General features: G+C 39.6%; 1 long non-coding RNA gene across 1 annotated transcript; it reads left to right on the top strand.

Moving 5' to 3' along the window:
• Positions 1–1,250: 1,250 nt before the first annotated feature.
• LOC113604231 (uncharacterized) lies at positions 1,251–3,844 on the top strand. Its single transcript, XR_003426113.2, has 2 exons — positions 1,251–1,697; positions 3,616–3,844. It is a non-coding gene; the product is annotated as an uncharacterized LOC113604231 (long non-coding RNA).
• The last annotated feature ends 1,489 nt before the right edge of the window (positions 3,845–5,333 follow it).

The following is a 5,333-nucleotide window of genomic DNA, read 5'->3' as shown; positions in this document are numbered from 1 at the left end:
CTCTCTCTCTTTAAAATCTTTTTTAATATTTTAATTTATTTTTGAGAGAGAGAGAGAGAGAGAGAGAGAGAGAGAGAAAGAGAGAGAATAAGTGGGTGAGGGGCAGAGAGAGAGGGAGACACAAAATCAGAAGCAGGTTCCAGGCTCTGAGCTCTCAGCACAGAGCCCTACATGGGGCTCGAACTTGTGAACTGTGAGATCATGACCTGAACTTAACTGACTGAGCCACCCAGGTGCCCCAAGTTTCTCTTATTTTTACTGCACAAAATTCAACCACAATTTGTGGCCCATATCTAGTTTACCTATAATTGTATCTTATTTGTCACAACCCAATTTTATAATATGTTAATTTTTAACCTCTTGTGTATATATTATCTTTGAAAAATATATGATAAAAATAATAACTATAACTTGAAGAATTCATCATTAATTTCTTGTGACAGATTCTTATGTTGTGCTAAGGGTTGCAATAACCACCTATGCCCAACATTAAACATAACTTCCCCACCCATCTTTAGAAGTACTTAAAGCCATTGTGACCCAAGATGATATCAGTCTGTAAGTATTTGTGGTCTACATAACAGGTGGAGGATTGTGAAGTTTAGGATTGAGGGAGATGATAGAAAAGAATTAGGGAAAGAGCCTGGGAAGATGACATCCATTTTGAAGGAGAAAGTGATTATTTCTTGTGAAACAGAAGATAAAAAGGATAGAAGTAAAGATAAAGATATTTTAATGTGGATAGAATGTGAGAAGGAATAGGCAAGTGATGGCTCAGTACTTTCAGTAAAGGGAGAAATAAGAGGGGAATTTTAAGTTATCTTCATGAAAAGGGAGGAATAAGGTTAGTTCTGATATGAAGAGCTCCAGTGGGGCGAGAGGAGTGAATAAAAGACTAACAAAAAAAGTAGGGAAATAGGTCATATCAACAGTTCAACAAATTTCTCTGAGTACTACTATGTTATGATACTGTGTAGGCACAGGGTCAGAGAAGATATAATCCCTTTCCTTGTGGTTGTCCCTCTAAATGGGAAAGCCACCACCAGGGCCCTGTTGAAAGGATATGAACATGAAACATTAGCATAATCACACGATGATCTTCAGCAATGCTTACTGGACTCTGCAGGAGAGGAGGTGGATTGGGGGCTGTGAAGATTCAGATTTACTAACAACCTGATAAGAATATTCAAGGCACCACTGGTGAACATGATGTCCACACTAGGAAAAGAGATATGTAAGGTAAGGGAAAGCACTGCTCCTGTAGGGAGGGAGTACTGTGGCCATCAGGAAAGGCAGTGCCAACTTTAAGGGAGCCCTCAAGTGATCCTTCAAGTGATAAGAGGCCTCCCAGTTAAGTCCTATTGGTGGGTCACTGAGACAGTGAGGAGGGACATGGATGAGTAAAAAGTGTTATAAAGATGTAATAAGGGCTTATGCATGTCATAATATGATTAAACAAATAGGAAGTATACAGGAGTTATGAGGAGTTGGATCCCCACAAATCTAAGAAAGACCAAGTCATATTAGGTCCAGCTCATCCAGGAAAGTCTCGAAGTACAGGGATTCTGATCCTGAAATCACCTCCGTTTACCTTGGTTTATCTTTTTGAGACACTTAGTTGCTTCTGAGAGGACTTGCTATGAAGATTCCTTTCCTTTTTTTAGCTCTTCTTTTCTTTGGCCTGTTATCTGCCTCAGGTAAGACTTTAGCAATAATTAGGGAAAAGCTAATACAAATAAGAAGGCTCAATGTAATGATACAACAACCATTCGTTGGTAATGGTACATTGTAGGTGCTCAAGAATGTTTTGAATGAATGAATCATTGTTTCTTTATGAATGACCCTGGAAATAGAAAAGAACTTGGAGAATTCCAGGGTTCCCTTTCTATGTCATACTAAATTTCACATCTCAGCTATGAAATAGAATCTTAGATTATTTCCAAGAAAAAGAATTTATAGATTTATCTGTTTTGCCAAATGATTTTACAAAATGATTTTGAAACCTTGAACTCAGGTCTTCTAACTCCCAGAACACCATGTACATTTTATTTCCACTGTCATGTTTCTCTACCTATTATGAGGAAAGTACAAATAGTATCCATTTTGTAGAGTTTTATTGTGAGACTTAACTGTGTTAATCTATGTTAAGAGCTTTTAAGAAGTACGTGACAAATAGTAAGTGCTCAAGAAACATTATTATCATCATCACGACAGTTTTTACCTCTTCTTTATTCCCTTTGGTAATTTTTTGCATTGAGTTCAGAATATCCTCAATCAAGATGAGCCCAGATAGAACTGTGCAGTTGTTTATCTTTAGAATATATATATATATATATTCTATATATATATATATATCTTTAGAATATATATATATTCTAATATATATTCTATATATATATTCTATATATATTCTAATATATATATTCTAATATATATTCTATATATATTCTAATATATTCTAATATATATATTTATCAGGAAGATGAAAACATTAATGACATGGAGGTGAGAAGAAGGAGGAAGATGGCACCAATGATGGTGCTAGGGGGTTAGGCTGAGTCATTTAGAAAGTTTTGTTGCCATTAATAGAAATGCGACTGCAAGCAAATGAAGCTGGTTTGGGAATGAAGCCAGTTAATATGATTTTAGAAATGGTTGCTTTGAAGTGACAGTAAAACCTCCAAGTGGAAATAATCTACTAGACAGACAAGCGGAGATAGGAAACCAGGGGAAAGCTTGTGACTGAAGATAAACATTGTGGGATCTTCCACAGAAATATGACAGCTGAAGTTATGTGAATAGATTACTAGCTGAGGATAATTCTTTCTCTTTCTCGCAGGCATGTTGTGCTCTGAGCACGGTGATGATAAGCGCTGTGTGTTAGTGGAGGACAAAGGCAACACAGAAAACTACTATTCTCTTTTCTTCTCTATTCCTTCTCTCTCCTTTTCACTCTTCTCTCCACCTTACTGTCTCTCAATAGATATTTTTCCCATTCCTGAATATATAAGGTAGTTTACAAGTTGTATTACAAGTTGAATACGATATATTTTTTAAGCTAAATAATTAGTAAGAAGATTCAGACAAAGGAAAAGCAGTGGAGAAAAAAGTAATTTGGAATATTGATGGTATTGTGTTCCAAAATGATCCCTGGGTGAGTGAGGTAGCTGACAGTGGAGAATAGAGGAAGTCATTGATGTGGATTTCAGTTTGGAACATCCTGGGAAACTGCACCTACACATTATGTACCTGCTTGTCCTTACCTGCTTGGAATGGTAGGACATCCATCATGTCCTTCCAGCGTGGCATGATCTTCTAGAAAGTACAGTTCTGGTCCTTGTCCTAGGATCATCCAGTAATGCCAGCCTTATTTGATCCAAAGGAAGTTCAGTCAGTCTTTTACTCCAAGTCAGGAGTGTCTGAATTCCCTGTCGCTTCCTTCTAAAATGCGTTTTTTAAAAATCCTGATTAAAAGCTATTTTGTTCCCATGGGCCATTGCCACTGATTCCACAAGTCTTCATATTCACACTCTCTTCTAGAACTTTGTGAATATATCCACAAGTAAATATAGTCCCTGTTTTTGCTTATTTGTTTATCTTTCTGCTTAATTTTAGGAACTGAAGATGATTATATGGTCACTAGCTTCCTGGACTGTAAAAATCAAACACTGTGTAGTTCTCCAAATGAAAATGGAAACTGTTCTGATGTTAACAAGGAGGTTGGAACATGTGTCTTGCGTTTTAGAAAAAATGCAAAGCAACCAACCATAAAGAAATAGAACATTAGGAAGACAGGACAATCAACACCCTTGTCTTATCAGAAAATAAAGTCTGTTTTCTCTCATCTCTCTTTTCTTCTCTAGTGACACATTTATTTCTTGACAGTTTAGACAAAAGTTTATTATCAAGGAATTACAATGAAAGCCAACATTTGTTTTCGTCCAGACCAGTCAGAGAATACAGATGAAGAAAACAAAAGAAGACCTGCTCTTCCTGGGTTGGGGTGCGAGTTTGGGGGAGTGTGATGTGTGAGAGAAGATCTGAAGGGGCATTCCTGGTATGTGTGTGTAAGGTGTGGAAAGGGCAGGTGGAGTACAGGTTATCATGTTTTACTGCATATTGTGAATGGAGTCTTTGTTCTTTGTTTTGCAGATTTTGGTGAGGTCTTAATTTGCTTTTCAATAATTATTTTTGGCTCACAATCTTTATAACAGGTTAGTGTTTGTATCATAACTTGTGGTTTCTTTTCCTGACCATAGAAGCCACATCCAGAATGTGGGTCTGGTGAGACAAGAAAGGAGACTTTGAGCCTGGGACTCCTTTCCTTCTGCTGGAGCCTTGGATGCCCATGCTTTCTAAAGTAACTATAATTCCCTGCACAGCATGGCTGTAGGAGGGCAAGGCTGTTCTCCCCAAGTACCTTGGTCCACCAAGATGCACAGATTCCTCTGTACAACTTCCCTCTGAAACTGCCCTCTTGGCTTTTTAGGAAAACCCAACTTGATGGGACATTTCTAATTTGGGTAGATCAGACTGCCTACCCATGCAGAAGTATTTGCATTTTAAATAGGTAGCTTAGTGGTAGTAGGTGAATTTCAGACTGTATAACTAAAAGGGAAGAATTTCAGGTAAATATGGGCCTTCCAATTAGGGCTCTGGCGGGAAACAAAAGTGACATTCAAAGAGGTTCCCAAAGGTATGAATGGGCAAGGTGATCAGACAGGGCGGGGTCAGGGAAAGCAATGTGGGGAAGAAGACTTTTATTGACAAGTCTCCCCTGAAGGGGTGGAGGGAGTTTCTAGCAAGGAAAAAAAATAGAAAGTGGAACAACACAGCTTTGTCTTTTATTATTAATAGAATGGGGGCAGCAGTAAGGCTTATACCTGGCAATATTGGCATGGATGTGCTTCAAGAGCTTTTGTTTGCTTGGTTTAGAATTCAGGTTGCGCCTGCAGAGCCTGCCCTTTGGGGTCTCCATGGCCTCCCAGAGGGGCGCTGTCCCCCACCCTGGTTTCTGCCCCTCCCCAGGTGAGCTGGTCCCTTTGTGATGCTGATGTAAGTGCCCAGGAGGGGCTCTTATGACTCCCTCGCACCCCCACTGCCACTTGCAGATGTCTCTGTTAGATATGAGTCACCTGTTCCTGTCTAGCAGGCCACGGCAGTGGGTGAGGCAGTCCTTGCTCTGCCAGCATTGGGGCCCTGGTCAGCCAGCACACGCTCCTCACTAAGGTAACCCACGAAGACCGGACCCCAGGGGCTGCAGAGTCGAGCTCCCAGCGATGTGAGGGATGCAGGCTGGGCCAGCTAGGTGGTTCCAGTCCCCGAAAAGCCCT

The sequence above is a fragment of the Acinonyx jubatus genome, chromosome A2 (assembly GCF_027475565.1).
Source record: "Acinonyx jubatus isolate Ajub_Pintada_27869175 chromosome A2, VMU_Ajub_asm_v1.0, whole genome shotgun sequence".
Lineage (NCBI taxonomy): Eukaryota > Metazoa > Chordata > Mammalia > Carnivora > Felidae > Acinonyx > Acinonyx jubatus.
The sequence above is the reverse complement of the archived record's forward strand: the minus strand, read 5'-3'. Positions and strand labels throughout refer to the sequence as shown.